This window comes from Empidonax traillii, unplaced genomic scaffold, assembly GCF_003031625.1.
Source record: "Empidonax traillii isolate 1590-97213 ecotype Southwest subspecies unplaced genomic scaffold, ASM303162v1 scaffold41:size1892772, whole genome shotgun sequence".
Taxonomy (NCBI): Eukaryota; Metazoa; Chordata; class Aves; order Passeriformes; family Tyrannidae; genus Empidonax; species Empidonax traillii.
This window is the reverse complement of record NW_020955234.1, coordinates 1,197,320-1,220,515: the sequence shown is the minus strand read 5'-3', so window position 1 is coordinate 1,220,515 and position 23,196 is coordinate 1,197,320.

Sequence of the window (23,196 nt, the reverse complement as noted above, 5' to 3'; positions counted from 1 at the left end):
TATATGGTTCTGAATCATGGGTCATTTACCGGCACCACTTGCGTCTCTTAGAACGCTTCCATCAGCGCTGCCTCCGTACAATCCTCAACATCCACTGGACTGACTATGTGTCCAACACGTCTGTCCTTGAGCAGGCAGCAGTCCCAAGCATTGAGGCCATGCTGCTGAGAACTCAGCTGCGTTGGGCAGAGCATGTCTCCAGGATGCAGGATCATCGCCTCCCTAAGATCGTGCTTTATGGGGAACTTGCCACTGGCTGCCGCAAGAGAGGAGCCCCGAAGAGGAGATACAAGGACTGCCTGAAACAATCCCTCAGCCTTGGCAATATTGACCACCACCATTGGTCTACCCTGGCCTCCAGTCGGGAGGCCTGGAGACACACCATCTATAACGCTGCTGCTGCTTTTGAGAACACACGCAGGGTCACTCTCGAGGAGAAAAGACAGCGCAGAAAGAATCGCGTCTCGTCGATATCACCTGGAGAGTCTTTCTGCTGTATGTTCTGCAACCAGACTTGTCTATCTCGCATTGGCCTTTTTAGCCATCAGCGCGCTTGTAGCAAGCAATGGTAGAGCCTCTCTCAAATCTTCGTTCGCGAAGCCTAGCCATGATGAATATGCATTTTAAGAGGTTCAAAATATTCAGTGTTTAATTGTTCACTCAATTGTCTAAGTGTTTGCCGCAGTCAATGACCTTGTTAGTGTGTTAAAATCTTGCCAGAATGTTTATTTTTTCTTAATAACTTCTTAACTGGCCAATTTAAACTGGATTTTTACGGAGGTAATGAAATTCCTATAAATTTTCTGAAAAATTTTGGCTGAATGAAAAGAAGGGAGAACGACTGGTGCTACCAGTAACAAAAAGGCTACAGCTGGGCTTAGGTTTGGCCACCCAGCTTGGCTTGCTGGGAAAAACATTGAGGTGATGTGCACGTGTGGAGCTCTGATCCAGGGCCAGCACATACCTGGCTGTGCAAGGGCAGGGGGGAGGGATCAGCTGTGAGCACGAGTGTGCAGAGGAAATGTGTCTTTTATAAGCAGCACGACTAAGGAACAAAGGTGCTGGAGCCAGTACAGAGAAGGGCAACAAAGCTTGTGAAGGGTCTGGAGCACAAGTCTGATGAGGAGCAGCTGAGGGAGCTGGGAGTGTTTAGCCTGGAGAAAAGGAGGCTCAGGGGAGACCTTATTGCTCCCTACACCTACCTGAAAGGAGGATGTAGCTGGGTAGGACCCAGTCTCTTCTCCAAGGTAACAAGTGATAGAATGAGAGGAAATGACCTCAAGTTGTGCCAGGGGAGGTTTAGATTAGATATTAGGAAAAAAAGCCCACTGGAACAGGCTGCCCGGGGCAGTGTTGGAGTCACCATCACTGGAAGTGTTCAAGGAATGTGTGGATATGGCAGCTGAGGACATGCTTTAATGGTGATGGTACTGGGCTGATGGTTGCCCTTGATAATCTTAAAGGTCTTTTCCAACCTTAGCAGTTCTGTGATTCTACATGAATCTTGCACAAATGACAGTGTGATGATACACTTTAGAGGTGTCTCTAACCTCGCTGTTTCCACTGACTGGTCTAAAGCAGCCTCTGGAAGATGACAAGGGGCATGTGCCCAGAGCTCACAGGCAGCTTGCTGCTGTACACAAGCACGGTGGAGTCACCTGTGACTCACGTTCTGGGTTAGGATACAGGACAGCAGATTTGGAGGTGATACTGCAGCCTGATAAAGAATTATACCTGGAGGCATATTGCCTCATTAGGAGATGAGTGTTACTAGCTTTAAGGAGCTAGTCATTACGAAACACTATGACAACGGATTTGTATTTATTTACTGGCAACCACTTAACTTGAATGTGTATCTGTGAGCAGTGTCAAGTTTCAGAAGTTCTGGTGCTTTTCCATGGAATCCAAGTGCTGGCTGGTATATGTTGACATGGTCGTGGTCCTTCTGTCCCTGACTCTTTGCAGAGGCTGAGGCTGCTGTGTGCCTGTGGGCTTGGGGCATGAGGTTACTCTCAATTGTGTTGCTCGGATGGGCTGATGAATCAACGGGAGATTCCGGCTTTAAAAAACATCTTGCTAAAACCTGTTAAAGCAAACGCTTTATGCACTGAACTTACCCAAAGCTTGATGTGGGATGGACCTTTCAGTGTTTCTCCTTGGTTTTTGCTTTCCATTCCAGTAGGAAGTTTTCTGCCAGGCTATGTCCACTGTGAGGCAAACTTATTTGGCATTTCACAGGTGCTCAGTTTAATTGTGTTTGGGAACCACACAGGTAACTTTTGTTCAGTCCCCAAAGAAGAGTCCCTATCAGTGCAATGTACCCTGATTCCCTTGGCAGCCCCTCTTGATCTCCTGGGAGAAAGCATTTATCTTGGACAAGACATTTCCCAGCTCCTGGAACTCTGTAATCTGTGCTTGTTTAGGGGGACCTTCCAAATAAATTTCTTGGTGATCAGGAATTGTATTAGCCATTCCTCTCTGCTTAGGAATAGACTGAGACCTGCTTTAAAAAAAGGTCTATAGAATGATACAAATAATCTGTTCTGATTACTGCTTATACCATCACTGGCTGTATTTGGACCTGCCTCCAGTTCAATATCTGATTACTAATACTTAGAGCAACCTCACAAGGTCAGCAAAGTGGCATCATAAATGAAGTATAAAATGTATCATAGCAGTGGTTTGAAACAAGCCCACAGCACAGTTCAGTTAGTTGATGGGCCATCTCTGTTTATGTCAGCTGTTAAACTCGTGCACACAGGCGCTCTAAGTACTGATGCCATCAAATGTAGTCAACACAGACAGTTCAGCCTGCAAAAGTGAGCCAGAAAAGGCATTAAAATGCTTAGTCTATGACATACTTCCTTATTTTTGTCGTTTTGACATTTATGTGTTGTATCACTGAGGCTTTTGAGAAAGAAGACCCAATTTCTGAGGCAAACTGAGCCGAGATGTTCAGTTTATAATGCTCAGCCGTCTGGTTTGCGTTTAATTCCAATTGACCACCTGCATGCTGTTAACCTCTGGAAGGTTACTGTGATCACAGTTGTTGTTGTTGTTTGTTTAAAAGTTTTGTAGCTCAAGGAAAATATTAGTAACCAGTTACTTAACCTACACTGTTTACTGATCTCATTGAACTTGCAGATGCAGCTTTGCTGGCCGGGGAAAACCGGGAGTTGTCTGGTGCCAGTAATAGCCTGCACTTATTTTTCAGACAGGAATAGGTTGTGCAATTAAAAGAATTTTTTTTTTTTTTCATAAATATGCTCTTGTCTGTTGGCTGTTTGTCTCAAATATCAAAATATAACTTAGAGGATGTGGAAGGTAACTTTAAATGAGCCAAACTTTCACGGAGGCATACTTGAGTTGTGAGTGCTGCTACAAACGCCCAGAGCTGTGTGTGAAAATGTACAAGAATTGCAGAGGCAATTCAAGTGAATAAGGCAGATGTGTTCATATTAACATTCTCCAACCAGGAGTATTTAAATTGCTGCAAGGAAGCATTTTACTAAATGAAAGCATTTCAAACTTAGGAATTACTTCTTCAAACGTACCAAAATTATTTTTTTTTAAATATGCTTCTTTGTTTTTAAACCTTTGAAGTTCATTCAGTTGAGAATTTCCTGCTTTTCTTTAGACCAAAGAATGGAAATTCACTTGCTTTAAAAGTCTCACTTATTCCTTTGATTCTAAGAGGGGGAGCTTTACAGTGAACACACTAAAAATTGCGAGGGTTGGCAACACATCTATACTTAATCCATGACATTCCCATGAGGTGGGCTGTCTTCTTGCTTCTCAAGTCTTAAAAAACTAACACCTATAGAAAATCAATTCCTTTTACAAATGCCAGAACTACTCCAGAAGCAGGAATATGACCAACCTTCATTCCTGTGCATCAGCTACAGAGCTCTGCTTATTGCCAACCCTCACCTAGACCTGTGAGCAGAGACCCCCACTCAAGCCTCCCCTTTGCTCTGACAAGAGCAGTAAGTCAGGATTTGGTGACTCTTAAACTGTGACTTCAGCTGCACCCGTGCTCCTTTAAGAGCTTCGCACACAGACGATACAGGGGATGGTCTCCAAATAGATGGCAAGTGTTTTTATTGCAAGTACCACCTAACTTTTCGGTCTGAGGATGCTCTGTGGGTATGGGCTACTGGAAAAGCCTTTTCATGTTGGACTGATCAGGGGTGTAGGGGTTAAGGGGAGAGAGTTATTTCCACAATAAAAGTCATGGATTCCAGTAACAAATCAAAGGCCAAAAGTGGTTTGGTCTAAGATAGTCAACATGCATTCTGGCTCCAGATCCACTAATCTGAGGAACCTGATTTTATCTGTCGTGCTGGTTGTCCCTGACCACAGTGTGCTGGGCCAACTACAGGGACTCCAGGCTATGAGAATATGTGATAGTCAACCAAATAGCACTGCAGCAGGAGTTCTGAATTCTAAAAGAAAGGGTATTCAGTTTCCAGCTGAAATTTAGGAGCACTGATTGTCAACACTTTCTTCAAAGAGGCTGTGCAGTTGAAAGCCAGATTTTCCACCAAAAAGCCATGAAGTAAAACTTTCTGCCAACCTACTCTTAACCTCTCTCCTACTTTTCTGGGTTTTTGTTTGCCTGTGTGAGTGTCTGTGGGGACACTTGGGCATGTGGATTCAAATGAGCTGTTCAAATAGATTAAACAACTTTAAACCCCTCTGTGGTCTTTGGAAGTGAATTAGATTAAAGTGAATTAGAGCTATTTTAATTCTGAATGAGTGAGTCCACATGGGCTTAATATAGTTGTATATAGAAACCCACATTAAAATCACATCCTTAGTTAACTCAGATTGTTTCCCGTGTAGACAAACCCATCCTGTCTCTATTTAGCAGGGCGTACAGGGCTCGCTTCATCCGTAACTTGCACTATTGACGGGCAAAGGAGCTAAATCAAAAGTGATTTTTGCAGCGGTATAAATGGTTCCACAAACAACAGGTCGGTAATGCTTCTGGCCTGTGACGTGTCCAGGGAAAGAAGCTGGGCCCGAATAGCTTTTAGCTCTCATCCCTGAAATCAACAATGCTTGCCAGAAGAAAGCCTTCAGCATTAATTCCATAAGCTATAAATTATTACAGGGCTCTGATTCCTTGGAATGAAACGCAATAGATAGATGGCAGGGAAATATTATTAATGGATAGTTTGCTACGTTCCTAACTGCACTGACTTCATGAGAATACATTATATTACTATCTGGAATAGCAATACTAGGGATTTATTAGAATGACTGAGTACTCATTGTTAGCTAGAAGACCATGCTATATTGGAAACATAAAGTATTCTGCATCAAAGCATGTAATCTACATCTTTTCTTTTCATCCTTAATTTGATTATGAACTATTACCATGCTTTGCCATAAAATAAGAAAGTTGTACGTTTTGATGGTTTCTCAAATGCTGATTTTACTTTCTGCACAAATACTTTGTATCTTTTCAGCATAATTATTTAGCAGCCATTTCGGGTTAATTATTGTCATTAACAATATGAGTCCTATGAGGGAATATCAATTAAAATATGCACAGCTGAACTTTCAAATGAGTAAATAATTTAGTTTTTGAAAATGACTGGAAACAGCAGGGTAACAGTCAAAAGGGGAACAATTATTTTAATGCTTATTTGACAAATGAGTAATTTTTACAGCAAATTAGTTTCTTATCGTAGCACCCCTACTGGTAACAAGAGAGAAACTGTTAACATGAGTTTTAAAAATAAAACCTGCTAAGATATGCAGGCAAAGTTAAGGAAATCATTTGTATGAAGAAAAGGTGATTATGATACACATTGTTAGCTGAAGAATGTTGCCATGGGAATCTAATTAAGGATATAAATCACACAAAATTATGTTTATATATAGGGCTGGATACATTAAACTCATATGCACAGTTATATATCTACTTCATTCTTCTTTGTCAAAGTATTGAAGATGGACCTTTGTTGCTCTTTATTCTTGACCCCACTAAATACAGTGATTGAAAGTTAATATTTTGAGGGAATTGCTTATCGCTGTAGCCATAAGAAAATTTAACAAATGAAGGATGGCATTTCAGGTGTGAATATGATGCTCACTCACTTGCATAACACAAAAGAATGTAGAAAAACTTTGCAGGGTGATTGGGTTTTATCCCTGCTTTGGGGAAATTTTAACACACACACTGATTTTTTTTAGCTATGTCATCCTGGGTTTGTGTAATGATTGAGGAGGGGCAGCAGGAAGAAGTAAGAGAAAGTGCATAGAAACCAGAGCTACTGAAGAAGTTTGGGTTTTTTTTTCAGAGCTCTGAGAGGGTTTTTCATGGCTTTCTATATGAGTTAAAACAGATATCAGCAAAGATATCTTTTGTCTTTCCCTTATTTGCATGCTCTGTTTCATTTCTGATTTTTGTGTTCAGCCTGATTACTGCCTGTAGTCAGCCCCATTGCTGCTACTGATTTCCCACAGCTATGATTTGGAGTAAGTAGGTATTTTATAGTGAAACAGTGATCACCAAAGACAATTCAGAATTTCTCTTTGGTTTCAGTGATTTTTTTTTTTTTAAGTCCATCTACAGAGTGTCAAATTGCACTACTGAGCTGCACTGAGTGCTACTGAGACTTGTGCTCAAGGAACTCTCAGTGAAGATGACCAAACCTTTAATGATGCTGGGCCCTGCTGGACCAAGGAGCGCAAACTGAGTAGCTCTGGCTATCTTACAAGGCTCTGGCATGGTAAGGAATTGAAAAGAAATTTAGGGGAAAAAAAAAGTGTAATGTTATTTTCTTTGCACAGTGTTGACCAAAGCTGAGTGTAGAAATTATCCAAAACTTACAGTTCAAAATGCCATGACAATGAAAAACTGAATTTGCCATTTCTTGGTAGGAGTTGGCAGTTGTTTCTCTGGTCACCAGCTGGTCAAATTCAGTTTTAAACTCTGTTACCACCAAACGTTTTTCACTCTGTCTCTTCTGGTCCAGACTCACATTTTGGGACTTCATTCTAACTTCTTAGGAACTAATCTTTCTTTTCTACATGACCTCTGTGCAATAAAGGGAATTGCAGTATTCCCAGTGCGGTCACACGCCTTCTGTTGACATCCACAAACAAGTGTGTAATTAAGGGTGTAGATTTAGTGCTGTCTCATTTGAAAAGCTGCTAGAATTGCAACATCACTTTCACAGAGGTATTTCCTTACTGGGATATATCTTCTGTGTCTTTTTTTTTTTTCCACTGATGTAATTAGACAAAGGGGAAGAACAATATAAGATGTTGAGAAACTCAATATTGTATGCTAGAGCTGGGACAGGACTGGAACCAAGGAATGACTGTGAGCCAAAGAACAGCCTGTCTGATGTATTTTAAAGGAAGCTTTCCAGTTTTTGTGTAAACATTTATTTCACAGTAGAGCCTATTTAGGGCAGTTTCACCTTTTTTGTTTGTCCACTTAACCACAGGGCTGTCTCTCGCCCCACCTCAAGCCACCACACAGTTTCTCCCTGAAATCTCACAGCACAGAAATTCCATAGGAAAACACAATGATGTCATTTCAGTCAGACCATAATTTTCCAGCTGTTGGAAGAAGGCACATTGTGGTGCTTATTTCACTACTTATAAAGATTTGTGGCAAGGAGGGAAATACTTTACTTCCAAGATCATTGTTCAAGTAATTGAAACTGCTCATCTGGAGCTCTGTGCCAAAACAGGGGGAGGCAGAAGGGACGACGCGGGAGAGCGACTGTGTGCATGGCCTGTAGGTAAAGGCATGTAGGGGGCCTCAGAGGAATTAAGGGGTATTTTTCATTGTTCTTATGGTGAGAAGGAAAGAGGCATGGAATGGGCAGCTTTTTCAGCACATCTCTGCCAGTGTGAACTTTGCACCTCCGTTACTGGCTTTGCATTTGACAGGCCTTAGCATGAATCAAGCAAACTCTCACCTTGTTCTGGTGAGAGTTGTCAACGTGGTGCCAGGTCATCCCTTGCATTTAGCATGGACAAGGCTTTGTCCTGAGCTGCTGGCTCTGCTTTGAGCCAGAGCTCTGTAGGTGGTGGAAATGGCTTATTGTAACATTGGTCATCGTGAATTTGAAAACCCCTTGGCAAAGACTTCCAGGGTCAGCGGGGACTTTCAGCAGCTTAGATCCTACTGAAAATGATCCTTGTGTGTTGCTTAAAAAACCCCATATCACTGAACAATCAGTCCTGAGCCCCAGATTCTCTCCTCTGTTAAGAGTGGCAAAGCTGTATCGTGGTATACTACTGGCCCAAATTTTCCTCATTCTTTACAAAAGCCATTGCATGTGTGACACTCTACAGATACATCCTCTCATCTTTGGAAGTGACCAGGTGTTCCCAGACAACTGAAGGTAGAGAAAGGGGGCAGGTATCTGAGAGACCTCACGTACTTTAATAGGCTCATTTCTCATTAGTTAAGTAGCACAGCGTAAAGTGGAGTAGCTCTGACACGTGAAACCTTTGAGCCAGTCATTCTCTGTACTTCAGTCAGAAAATATTAGCCAAGCTCACCCTCCAGTTCATCTGAGAACTCCAGAAGGGCTGGATGCAATAACGAACAAAAGCCTTTTGGATGCTGCTGTTGCTCATTTTTTCGCTGTGTGGGTCCATTAAAGCATTGCTGCCTTTTGGGAACTCAGCTGGAAGAAGAAAACAGGCCTGGAAAAAATAACTGCATTATGTGAGACCACTGGCTACTGCTGGAATTGTGTCAGTTTGTAACATGTTAGGCAGGTTCCCTGTGCATCCGCTGCAAAGCTTCTGCTGACAGGACTTGAGCTCTTGCAGCCAGAGCAGCCAACAACAGCAAAAAAAAAAAAGCTGTAGGCTCTCAGATCCTGTGTGATCCCAGAGGCTGTGGGCAGCGTAGCTCGGTAGGAGAAAAAAATGAAACTGTTAAAGTGATCTCCTGATGCACCCTTGCAGCTTGTAAAGACAATCATCTGTCCAAATGGCTGATTTCTTAGGTGGAGGGAAGATGTGTAGGTGAGTGGTAAGCAAAATAGCTGCAGGTTTGATTTAGCCCCCAGATTTTGTAGTTTTATGGTCAACAACACATAATTTAACTTTACTCTTTCCCTTCTCTACTTGCCTTTTCTGTCATACTCGGCACCACACGTTCCACTCAAAATGCCAGATTAAGAGGATAAAAGTAGTCCAGCAGAGAAATGTGTGCTAGCTGGACACGCAGCAGCCACCCCTCATAGGCTATTGAAGCGTGTACAGAAGCAGAGCTGAAGTTTGTCATAATTGATTGTGTCTAGAAATTAAAACAACCCCTTGAACTTGACACATAAATATAGTCACTTCAGCTTTTAACCCTGCTCCCCATTACCTCATCATATTTTACCCTGAAGGAAACATATACTATAATGTATTCTTTGTCACATACAGTCCACACCCTTACGTAAACTGCATTTTCAGTCCTCTTCCCATGCAGACACATTCCCCATCAGGCATTCCTCAGACATGCCAGTGAACGCTTTACTGCTTAGCAAATCTATCGGATTAACACAATTACAGTAAAAGCGCGGGACAAAATAAATATTCCCCAAAGAACCTTTAGGAGGATTTTGCCATTTCTTGGTTAGTAAGAGATGATCCCTCAACAGACATCAGGCTGACCCTGTTTTCCTTTCTCTTATTTCATCAGTCCCAATGGAGCAAGAAAAATATATCACTGTATGGGCAGCAGAAGAATGAGCAGCCTGGTATTATCTGTACTTTTCGATTCAGTCTGCAAGGAAAGCTGAGAGTCAGAGGAAGAATCAGGGAACTTTGTGTTCAGCCAGCTTCCAAAGCCTTTGGTGTCTGGCCAGATTTACAACACTTAATTGTACGTTTGCACTGTGTTGCAATACCTCGGGGATTTGCAAAGTGGTTCTCGTGTATCCCTTTTGGGTGCTCGGCTACTCCAGACATTCCCATTAAACACGTGCACAGCTTCAATGGTCACGGGACAATGTCCAGTATCCCCACACTCACTGGCATGGTAGTCCCTTACCTGTCCCAGTCCCCAGGGAAACACAGAGGGAGCCTGAATTTCTCTGTTGGTCAACCCAGAGCTGCCCTGAGGCGTGTTTTTCCCTGGGATGCTGGCAGCAACTTTGCCTTGCCCAGCAGGGACGTAACAAAAGGGGGTGAGAGCTGGTCACACCTGCCCCAGTGTTCTCTTCCAAAGTGCCCTCAGCAAACTTTAGCCATTTCAGCTGTTCATTGTTGGTATTTTCCTTTGAATCCTATTGCAGTGGAATACTAATGCTGCTTTTTCCTCACAGAGACACTACTGATGTTGGTTTTTTTTCCCCACCACTCTTAACTTTTTGGTCCAGTTTGAGTCATTTAAACTTGGAAATCTCTGGTGAGCTTGGATCTGAAAGTGGCTGGATTGATCTGTGCTACTTCCAGTACTTTTTTTAGGGGATAGGGGGAGAGAGAAAAGGAAAAAAAAAAATAAGGCAAGCATTGAATTTATAGTACTCCAGATGTCAGAGAAATGAACATAAAAGTGCAGATGCCTCATAGTCAGACAAACTGCTCAAATGTATGCAAATGGGTGAGAAGTTTATGTGAACATTGTTGGGAAAAAAAAGAAGCAAGGGGAAAAAATACTTTAATAATCCTGTTCTTGTTGCTGTGAGACTTGGACATTGAGTTTGGTAAAAAGTCATGACTGTGATGACCCAAAGAAAGCCAAGTCCCTGGTAATTATGGCCAGCTGGGTAGACTTTGATTGGTCTTAATGTTCTTGGACATACTGTTAAAGTAACATAAATTCATACCTTCTAAGTTATGGGGCCTATTGATCAAGCTTTTCCTTGCACAGCAGTATTTAGATTATTCTGCAAATCATCTTCATGGCTGGCTATGAGAGATGACTCCAGTGTCTCCAGTTGGGGTAGTGTAAATGTATGGGATTTAAGTGAGAGCAGGTGTACTTGCACATACATTTTACATACGAGCTTTTTGATTGTTTGGGGGTAACGAAACAATTCTTTCTGTCAAATGTGCTTCCAACTTGTGAATTAATTATATCTGCCTCCCTGCAAACTGCTTAAGAGCAGCTGGTCTTCCTGGCATCTTTATTAGCCATGTAAAGTAGCTTCTCCAAAGCATGAAATGCCAAAAGGAAAAGCCTCTGGCTAAGTCCTACCATGGATGCTTGGAATTGTGTAGTGTCTGTCTGCAGCCAGTTGAAGGAAAGAGCCAACAGTGGTCAGTCTAAGGCATCCCTCTGTGCAGGATCTTGGTTTGCTTTCTATGCATTTCTGCTGTTGAATAAAAGCAATTTAAAATTATAGTTTTAGGCAGACATAATGTTGAGGAAAACTGATACAGTCTGAATAATCTGCTGCTAAACAGCTTGTGTGGGTCTGTGTCCAAACCCCATGTCTTTAAATAGCATTTCAAGCGGACTGGCTTTTCTGGATCCCTTGAAGTGCAGAAGGGATTTTTGGATGGCAACTGCCATTAATGTTGCTAAGCATTGCTTGGATGTGTTCTTTGTTAATTTTTGAAGGAAAAGACCTACCATATCCATAGTCCCATGATGCAATACTAGAACCTTTTAAAAAGTTATTAAACAGGTAGTAAAATCCCTTTTAAAAATATGCTTCTATTTGTACAGTTTTTAGAAATGGCAGAGGACAAAACCACATCCTTAACCCCCCTGAACTCCCAAACTCCCCCTTCATTCCCCACCCTCCAAAAAAAAAAAAAAAAAAAAAAAAAGAAGCCCAAAAACCTTAATTTAGAATAGCTTGGTTTTACTATACAGGAAAGGTGAGAAAAACAATACAAGTTATACAACACACTTACAAATACCAGCTTATATGAGCTAACACTGGCAGTTAACATCTTAGATTTTTCTCAGCAATAAGCTACATCTGCAGAACTTATGGGTTGGGTTTTATAAAGTTCACAATTCAAAAATGTCTCTGTGCTAAAGGGCTTTGGCTCCCTAGCTCAGGGCAAATTTTATATGCTGCAGTCTGTAACCATCTTTGTTTCTAGAGAAGTATATGCATGGATCATGGATTAAAACGTTTTACTACGTGCCATGTGGGTTTTATTATCTGAATAGATCATATCCTAAACAGGTCAACTGCCTCTGATTTAAACACATGGAGAATGGGAAACAGCGTTTATTCATGCGGTGGGTTTATCATGGGATACTGCAGCTATACTTCACTCCCAGCCACCATCTGAGAGTGAGAGCAGGATACTGGGTGTCTGAAATCAGCATCAGAGCTATTTATTTCAATAGATGCAAGTGCTGCAAGTGTAAAGAAATAAGTCTCAGCAGCGGTTGTGATGAGGCATTATGTGGGATCCATTATATATGGCATTCTAATGGAGGCTGATGTAGGGCTCTGTCTCGTTCTTCTTGTTTGCAAGATCATCTCCTTGATGAAAGCTTGTCTCTCCACCAAGAACCATAGTAGAGATCAACAAGAGTATGAGGCACTTGGTTTAATTACATCCAAAAAATAGAAGGTCAGGCATTCCTGGATGCTGCAGGTGCCTCTGCAGACACCAGCATGCTTTGTGATTGTGAGCAATGGAAAACACAGAGAAGTATGAGTATTTGGAAATCAGAGGGGAAACAGTGGAAGAATAAGTAGGTGTAATATCTGTGGATGGAAATAGTTGTATCTACAGGGCAAGCCAAGGAGGGGTAGTGTTACCACTACATATTTATTGTTGCAATTAGCTGCTGTTACATATGTTTCAGTATCACATTATTGTTTTCAGTGGGACCAAACTGACTTATATAGCGGTGCAACAATTTCCCAGGGGAAGTAGGGGGAAGCTATTTACTGATTTGCTTAAATCTCTGTTGAACAAAGCAGTGGAAAATACTTTGTAGGAAATAATCACCCACTGGCAGGAGGCTGGAAGAGGTTATGTAATAGGGATCGTATTTCTGTGACAATTAATGATTCTGTTTATATAATATTCATTTCTGGTCATGTACCCTAGACTTTGCTTATTCTTGTCTCATCCCAAGATGATAAGAATATAACTCAACTTACTGTTTTTGCCCAAGCTTTCTAGAAAATAGTTAAATGTTTCTTGTCTTAATGTGCATGGGACTATCACAATGCATACAAAGTCTTGCTTCTCTTGGAGGCATACATGTTTTTCTGCACTGATTTCTTAACAGATTGTTGTTGTATCTATCTTTAAAAAAGGGAGAAGGGGAGGGTCTTGGGAATTATGCACTGGTCAGTTTAACCTTGATATCTCAAAAGATATTAGAACAAATTATTAAGCAGTCCATGTGTAAGCACCATCCAGATAAAAAGGTGATAAAAAGAGAGTCAACACATATTTGTCAAGAACAAATCATGTTAAACCAATCTAATTTCCTTCCTTCCCAGGGAAACTGGCTTAGTGGATAAGGTGATAGTGTTAAATGCGATACATCTTGACTTAAGCCAGGCTTTTTGACACTATGGAACATTATACACTCTCATGTAAACTGGACAAATTTGGCCTGAGTAACAGGGGAGAGCCTGATTCTTTGGAAACCCACTCTGAGAAAGCAGTTATTGGTGGTGCCCTGTTAAAAGGAGAATTAACTTTTGCTCTCGAAGAGGCTTAATTATGGGCCTGGTTCCCGTCAATATTTTCATTAGTGGCTTGAAAGATGGAATCGAAAACAAACATATAAAATTTAGTCTGAGAGGATACAGAAGTGCTTTAGAACGCTGGATTAGAAGAACAAATAAACATGATACACTGGGAAAAATTTATCAGTATGGTGGCGTTCAGATTGTAAAACTGCAAAGGAGGACGTGTCAGAGAATCTGTAACCACACGGGGACTTGGCAGCATAAGACGAGATGGAATTTTAGTGCCTGGCAAGTGGAACAGGAATAAAAGATGTGATAATTATATTAAAAGAGCAACTCTTGGTGTGCAGCTTGTGAGCAAAGCTGTGATGTGCAAGACACCTCTGTTGAGTGCTGAGAAGTCAGCAGCTGTGTTTTTTACTCCTTTTGAAAGTGATGCAGACAAGTGGGATGTAATCTAGAAAAATGACCCAAGTGGCTTGAGACTTAGCAAATATAATCTGTGCTGAAAGACTGAAAGATTTGTGTGTGTTTGTCTAGAAAAGGTATGTCTGAGGAAGGGTGTAAGTCTTCTAGGCAACTGTTTTTAGAAAGAGGACGCAGATCTATCAGTCACTGTGGCTGTGGAGTGTAGGATCAGAAGCACTGTATTTTCACACATGTTTAGTAGAAGGCTCTCTGAAAAAAACAAACTGAAGTCAGATTTAGGAGATCAGTGCTTTACTTGCTCAGGCGTGTGGAAAGTGTATCACACACTTACCTCTCAGCAGTGCTACTGACCCGGATCTGTGCTTGTTACTCTCTCTCCCCAGATTGCCATTTTGTCTCTGTGTTTAATTTGATACTTATAGGTGATGTGCATCTGTATCCTGATGTTCATCTGTCAGTGTTTCCAAAGGGGAGGACTTACCTAAGGTGTAGATTAAAGATGTGAAAATAAATTCAGAGATTGGCCTTGTTAGTAGCTAAACAAGGCTTTTAGCTGTTTAAAAAAATAAAAATGTGCCTGGATAGGATTGTTAATCACTGGAACAGGTTACATAGAGAGGTTGCAGACTCCTTAAAACCCTTTTGAAGGTTTTAAGAAGTTTGATGGACATATACCATGGCCGAAATTAAACTTGATGCTGCTTCTGGGTGACAAGATAGACTGGATGCTCTCTTAAGATTCCTTTTAGTCTGATATCTGTATGATTTCTGTGACAGTGTTTTGCAACAATATAATATATTTTATATTCTTAAAAAAAAAAAAAAAAAAAGCACAGAACTGACATAACCCAGGCAGTTTTGCTTTAAGATGAGAAATGAAAACATAGATAAAAATTCATAAAAGTCTCAGGAAAATAAATGCCTGATTTGACTTTAAATAAAAATGAACATGGAAAGAATGATATGCTGAATAATGACCCTGCAAAACAAAACTAGCTCAGTTCCTCAGTACTAACTATCACAGGGCATTGATTATCTATCATGTCTAGCTTGTGTGATAACTTAAGAATTTAAACTGTAGCCTCACCCAGAGCAAACACAGATGCTTTTTCTCTAGGTGTTAATCTCCCAAAGGCCCACAGTCTTGTAATGTAAACAGACCTTGGAGCCCCAGCCTGGTTCACTCTGTATCAAATAAGCTGTATTAATATCCTGGGTCAAAACTTCCTTCAGGCAGCCTGAGGGCAGCAGCCATCCAAATCCATGTGCACTGACACCTTTCCAGCAGCGAGCCTCTTGGAGCTGGACCCTGGATTTATGACTTGTATGTTTTCTATTTGTAAGAAATGTAGTGTTTATTTGACACGTGAAGCTTCTGATAACTCCTCTGTTGTTAAATTTCATCCTGCTTCTGGTGGGAATGCTTACCCTGCCCCCAGAAAGAAAGCCAAAGTGAGAATGGAGAGGAAGATTGCAAAGAAATCAAACTGTGCTTCTTAAAACACTGCTTAGAGAAAAGGATTTGGAGCATTCGTGACTCAGAAAGATCTCTGCCCTTTCAAAGGAGGGAGAGCTGGAGTTAGTCTTGCTATAGCTTTTGTGGGCTTTTATAGTAAGAAAAAGCATCCTCAGCGAGTGGTTCTCTCCAGCTGCTGCAGAAACCTTCTCATTTCAGCTCCCACCCTTTGCATTTTCTCCAAAGCTCAACCTGGCAGAGATGAACTTAATACACCATGGGTGTGGGACTATCCCTTTTTTCTCCTGATTCACTACTGGATAACCTCTGGCTCTTAGATTGGAGAATATTACTAAATCAGTGATCTAGGGTGATCTGCTCCAGCTGCTCTCCAACTCTTCCAGGAAGACTCCTTCCGTTGTTGCCATGCTGGCTTTAGGAATTGTCTTAGGTGCTGTTGGGGCCTATTTTTGGAGGGCAGCACTGTAGCTATATTCTGGTGCCTTGCCTTGTTTGTGCTATGAGTGGCCTCTGAAGGCAGAAAGGCAGAGGGCAGCCTTTGTCTTTTCCGTGCAAGGCCTGGGAGCTCCCTGCGCTCTGCTCCGGCTGTTAACACATGGCACACGTCCACAGAAAACAATAGCTACATGAGAGATGGCTGTGTCCCATGGGTGGCCTTTCAGGAGCAGGGAGATTTTGAAAGAAAATGCTGTTGTGCCCAACTTCCCTTGTGTACATGCTGCTACCAGAAGCTTCCCCTATGAATCCCTTTTCTTCAGAGCCAAAGCCAAATTCTGCTACAGTCCAAAACCAGAGGAGCATCCTGCTGACTTCTACAAGAGACTTGTCTGGGGGTGGCATAAAGTGGCTCCCAAACAACAAATCCTTTTGGCTCCCCTCTAGTGAATACTGTGTGCTCCATCGCTAATCTGGAATATGTTCCCCACTCACCCTCTGAACTGGCTGTGGCCTCTGAGATCTGCTAATCCTGGAGGTGGGTCCTCTGTCTGTGGCCACTGTGGTAAGATGGGGATTGCTGCAGGGTTCAGTACCAGCATTTGTGGGCCTGGACTCTGCTACAAAGCATTACCACGGCTGGATGTAGCTGCCAGCTGCAGCTGCCAGAGCCAGTGCTGATCATGTCTTCACATTGTCCATGTCCTCTCAGGCAAACCCCGGGAGGGCGTTACTTAAAAGTAATCTGGATGAAGTCCCAGACTGCTTTTCTGGAGAGGAATCAGCTCCTGTGTCCTTGTGTGGAGGAGGAGTGGGCTGTCCTCTGCCTGTCCTTCCTCAGAGACAAGGTGCAGCATTGCTCACAGGGGGGAAGTCACAGCCTGATTTAAACTCTGCACCCAGACTAAAGTGTTGCATCTACCTGCTTGTTATAGGGTGTCATTATATCCTTAAATCCAGAAAGTAATGTGTTTGGGACTTTCTCTATTTGTCCTATAAATTGTGTTACTTTTATTAAGTCTTTGCTCTTACTACAAAGAGCTTGCAAGCCCTGAAAAACACTCCAAAAAATTCCGAGTCCTACGTAATTTATTCGAATTTTAAGAAAATCCTTGGAAGATTTGACCCAAAGAAGAGCTTGCACTTGTTTTTTATGGTTATTTTTGGCACTGCTTGTCTGACTTTGAAGTACTTTAAATGTTAGCCGAGTTGGTTAGAGCATGGTGCTATTAAGACCAAGGTTGTGAGCCTGATCCCTGTATGGACCATTCACTTAAGAGTTGGACACGATGAGCTGTGTGGGTCCCTTCCAACTCGGAACAGTCTGTGTGTGTGTAAGGAATGTCAGCTCTGGTCTCTCATGGCTACAGTGAGGGACCCTGGGCACTCAGGCAGCAAGTTACTGTCTGCTAGGTTACAGCTTTCTGGAATAATGTATTAAATTTTCAGGCTAGGCTTTCTTCAAGCAGAGTGTTCATTAGCACTTGGAGTTAGATGGATATTTACCAAAGCAGCACATCATAAACAATTTAACAAAAAATGGATACAAGTAAAAAACCTCAAAACAAAATACTTTTCTGACAGATTGGTAGTTACTGTCCTGGTGTGAGTGACTTTGCCCCTTTCCCAGTCATTAGTGTTTTTTTTCCCTGGGACCTTTGCTGTATACCCCCAAAACTTCCAGCCTTGTAATTACACAAAGGCATAAACAAATAAAAATAAGGACAAATAAAAGGCAAGAGCCTGATGCCTTTTCAGTTGTACATTGCTCCTAATGAAAGTCATGTGTATGGAAACCTCAGTGATTTTGCCCTGGCTTACTGAAATTAAACAAAGGCCGATACCTATTTATAATCCTGAGACTTCTGCCAGCATTATAGTTTATCACTATGGTTGCAAAAAACCAAATAGCCACTAAGGAAGTATTTTTCACCAAAATGAATGAGCTCAGAGGGTTCTATGGAAAGACTTGCTGCTTGTGGCAGAGTGGCGGGGAAACACGAAGCAAGTGAGGAGAAGTAGTTTAAAAGCAATAAGGGACTTTATTTTTATTATGGTGCTGATATTTATTGTCCCCTTTCATTTCATCAGCTTGGTTTGCAATAACCTTCTGTCATTTACATAGGCTACTTTTTCTACTGTAGTTTCACCAGGGAAGAAAAGGGGGTTATTTAAAATAATTTTGTTGATTTGTAATTAGAAAAGAAATAACTTAATTTCTTGTTCTTTTATTGACTTCGTTGTATTTAATAAATACAACAGAGCACTTACCAAAGGGTTCTCAAAGTTAACCTAAGCCACATGTACTATCCCACACATAAAGGACATCAAAATTGAATTTCTGAATGGTTTTATGTAGATTTATTTATTGTGGCTGAATGCAGCCAGCCTCCTTTTCTGCTGGCCCATTGTGTTCAGAGTTCCCCAGCCAGCATTAGCTGTGTAATATGGTCCCTAGGAGGGAATGGCTGGAACACCATAGTGGTGATAGTGATGTAGGTGAAAACAAAGCACCATTCCATCCTCAAATTCTGCCTAATCAAAAATAGTTAAAAAAAAAAAAAAAAAAGCCTATTACAGGCAATATGCTTTGTGTGACAGGGCTGACAAATACAATAGCAAGATTCAGACCCGGTGTTCGCCCGTTTCAGGGGGTGTGCACAGAGTTCCTTGGTGGTGGCAGCTGTTCTGAGCAGACTTTTACAAGGTGTTTGAAAAGTGAGACTCCAACCTTTACCGGGGCATTCAGGGTACAAGCAGTACTCAGCAGCAGCGGTAGCAATCTTGAAGGAGTGGTGTTCAAATCCTGTTTGTCACACCTGCAAGGACTCTTCCAGATGAAATTTTCTTTACACTTGTCACCTTCTAAAAAAAAAAAAAAAAAAAAAAAAGGCGTTTTATTCCTAGAGAGGGAAACTTTTAAAAAAAGACAAATTGCACTATGAAATGCTTTTTTTTTTTTTTATTTTTGTGCTGCACCTCTTTGTCTGTTGCAGATGTGAGGAGCTTGTTTAGGTCTGGCATCTTCCATAACCCCACATTAGTACTTGCCTGTCATATCAGGTGTGTAAAACCAGCCTGCCTATTATACAGTGAGCTGTGATTGAATCCTTTATTTATGACTTCTGCCCCACATTGCATTAATTAGAATGCAAATTAAGTGTTTCCTGGAAAGCTGCTGTTTACTTCTGCCATACTTTACATGTTTCATTAGTCTTAGGACCCTGACAGTCAAGTTATGTCAATTTAACAAGTTATCAGTCAGTGGAGCTGCTGTAATTGTATGTACACATGCACGTAGGCATCCTGGGCTGCAACGTGATGCAGCCTGGGTTTTGCCTCCAGCAAAAGGCATTTAAGATATGTTATCTTGTCTTTTCTTAGCTACTGGGCTCAGCTAATTAGAGGCAACTTTTTTTTCCAACAGCAGGGCTTGATCCTGTGCCCAAACCTTTAATTTACACCAGTGCTTCCGAATTTGACTTTATAAGATGTTTTTAACTGAGAAGTCCAGTTTTCACTAGTGAGGAGGTTATTTGGCTGGTGGTCTTGATAGTAGCTGTGAATACTCCATATCCCTGACTAGCAGGATGTAAGAATCATAGAATGGTTTGGGTTGGAAGGGACCTTAGAGATCATCTAGTTCCAATCCCCCTGCTATGGACAAGGATGCCACCCACTAGATCATGTTGCTCAAAGTCCCATCTAACCTGGCCTTGAACACTTTCAGGGATGGAGCATCCACAACCTCTCTAGGCAACCTGTTCCACTGCTTCACCACCCTCTGAGAAAAGAATTTCTTCCTAAAATCTAATCTAAACCTGCCATCTTTCAGTTTAAAATCACTACCCCTTGTCCTGTCACTAACTGCTGTATAAAAGGTCTCTCTCCCTCTTTTTGATAAACCCCCTTAAGGTACTGGAAGGCCTCAATGAGGTCTCCCTGGAGCCTTCTCTTCTCCAGGCTGAACAACCCCAACTCTCTCAGCCTGTCTCCAAAGGTGGTCCTCTGATCACCTTCCTGGTCTTCGTTTGACTTGATCCAGCAGGTCCACATCTTTCTTCTGCTGATGACCCCATTAAGGTGGGTTATGGCTGATTAGACCACAGATTACAGAGGGTTGTTTCTGTTTTGTTTTTAATCAGGCAGTTTAGCACGGTCTTAATTTTCATGCAGTTCCCTGGTTACCAGCCTTTGGGACCTGACACTTACTTGAGGAAACTGGCCATGTTCAGAGCCTCTCTAGGCCTGATGGCACCTGCTGAGGTTTGGCAGTGTGGCTGAAGCTCTTGTGCAAGGCTCCCTTGCCTTTCTGGCACATACCCACAAAGTCTTGTGAGCACTGGTGTCCTCTGTGGAGCTTCTCTTGTTTCTGCTTGCCTGTGTGGTGATGGGTCTGGAGGAGACACTGAGGAGCAGCTGAGATCACCTGGTGTGTTCAGCCTGGAGAAGAGAGGAGACTGAGGGGAGACCTCACTGCAGTTGCAACTTCTTCATGAGGGGAAGTGGAGGGGCAGGCTCTGATCTCCTCTATCTGTTGACCAGTGACAGGACTCAATGGAATGGCCTGAAGCTGAGTCACAGGGGAGGTTTAGGTTGTGTATTGGAAATAGGTTCTTTACCCAGAGAGTGGATGTGCACTGGAACAGGCTTCCCAGGGAAGTGGTCACAACACCGAGACTGAGCTGAAGAAGCATTTGGACAACACTTTTCAGGCAAATGGTGTGATTCTTGGGGCTGTCCAGTACAGGGCCAGGAGTGGGACTTTGATGATCCTTGTTGGTCCCTTCCAACTTGGGATATTCTATGATTCTGTAGCTGTGCAAGATGCAGATTCAAAAGATAACGTTTTCTGTTTTGTAAAATATTAGGGATAATGGCACTTTGGAGGGAAATCTACTTTGAGGACATGTTTTAAGGGCAAAAATGGTCGTAGGTTGATGGTTGGACTTGAGAATCTTAAAGGTCTTTTCCAACCTTAATGATTCTGTGATTCGAAAACATCCACTACTTTCTTAACCTTTCAAGGTGCTGTGATGAAAGACTTATCTCTGAATGTATTTAAACCCCAGAGGAAAAATTTTCACGCAAGAAAGAGCTTATGCCAAAGCAATGAAGAATTTGGCCCCTGGCACCGTTAGTTTCCTCGGCTCCTGTAGTGACAGAAGGGGGTGGAGGGAAGTAACCTATCCCATTTCTGTTTGAAAATATTTAGCTTGAGTGATGTGAAGATTTCAGTAGATCTGTGACAAGATCAAAGACTATAAATTATTTAACAGTGGTTCTACTTTTGTGGAATTATTTAAAGTATCATAATTGCAGCTCAGCTTCCCAGCCTTCATTTTCAAGTCTGGAATTCTGTTGGGAACTATCATAATCACTGAAGAGTATAATATTACAGGCTGGGTATAAAAATATCTTTTTAATGACTAGCAAATTAGTGAAATGTCTTGACCTAAATCTAGACCAAACAGAAGACAGTGTTTTTATGGAGGGGGAAGAAAGACTAAATTGTCACCACATTGTTATTCTTGTTAAATTCTCCACTACTTAAAATGTCAGTTGATTAGATAAAATTTGTAACACTGTGCATCAATGCAAGTGATGAAGGGCTGTGTGTTACATAGTATCTTGGCATTTCTGCACTTTTGTTTTCCTTTTAATGCTAGCATGCGCATTCTGAGACTGAAACTTGGAAAAATAAAGGCTATTCATTACTTTAGTACCCTGTGAACAATGGAGATCATGAAAGGCATCGCGGGGAACTCCTCAGTGTGTTGGCTCTTCAAGAAGCAAGACGAGCCCTTGGAGGGTTTTCTCATAGGCTTCAAGTAATTGTTGTGTGCATGATCTGCCTGGCTAAACTCTTTGTGTCTGACTTAAATAGGATCTAGAAGAGACAGGAGTTTCCCACTTTATACCATGTGATCTGTAGTGTTAACCAAGTCCCTGTTAACGTAGGAACGGGAATTTACTCTCCAAATTCTGGTTTGCAAATGAACTAAATGAAGCTGAGTCCTCATTTCCCACAATTCCTGTGTGCAGTCAGTTTTCAGCGATGAAATCCTCAGCTTGACCAATTTTGACCATGCAGTGATGATACCATGCAGGTCTCCGCAGAGGGGGACTAAATTTCTGGATATATTACTAATTTTCATTGTGATTTGGGGCAAGTCATTGACCTTTCTGCTCTTCACTTCCCCAAGACTTAGCCAAAAGTAGTAACACCAGCTGGTTTACATGGCAAGCATTGTGTTGCTGCATCAGCATTTGCAGTGCAGAGTCACCATAACAAAGAAGGGAAACAACAGTGGTGTTGCAGACAAGGTGTCTGCATTTTGTCTTCATGGCTGGGTAAAATAGATAATTTTTAGACAGGGACAACCTTAGTGTTCTGTGTTCACAGAATTCCTTATGCACTCAGGTGTAGCCTGCAACTCTGAGCACCAAAGGTGTGCTTCACAGTGAGCAGTAGGAGCCTAGAGATAGCATGAGGCAGGAGAAGAGGTGATCTCCATTCCTACCTTTCTCTCCACATAGCCAGGGCCCACGGTGCTCTGCATTGCAGAGACAAATGAGACATTTATTCAGCACCTGGCTGCAATGAATGTGATTAGTCTTTAATTGATATTAATTAAAGCATGAAGCATGAAGGAGATTGATAAATTAAATGAAAAAGACTATCCTGAGAGTTTGTATCCTGGAAGGACCCGCGTAGCAGGTTGGAAGCCATCTACAACAAGGTTACACTCAGTACCTGCTTGGATTGCGGATGCATGTCAGATGTGGAATGTCTCCCAGAAGACAAACACAATGAGAACAATCATTTTTTTTTACTGGCAAATGTCATCTGTTAGATATCAGCCTAATTTTCTGCAGTGACACAAAGCAGACTTCACTCTTGCTGTGTTGAGCATTGAGCTCGGCTGTGTGCAACCTAGGGCTCTGGCCCAGCTGCTCTTCCAGGCTGCGTGTTGACATGCACTGGGGATCTGGAGTCTCCAAGGCGTTTAAGCAAGATTGTATTGTGGTGCAGCCATTTCTTTCACTTCTCCCCACTGAATTACATCTTCCTGCTCCTTGGAAATACGGTAGAAATACGTTGCTGGAAATATGTTGAAGAGTTTGCTCATTTTCTTACAGCTCCTTGCTGCCCAGTTTCGCTGAAGTTGTGCTGACAGATCAGGAAGGGCTTAAAAAAGGACATTAGGAGAATGATCAGAGGTTTGGAAAACCTACACACAAAGGCTCAAT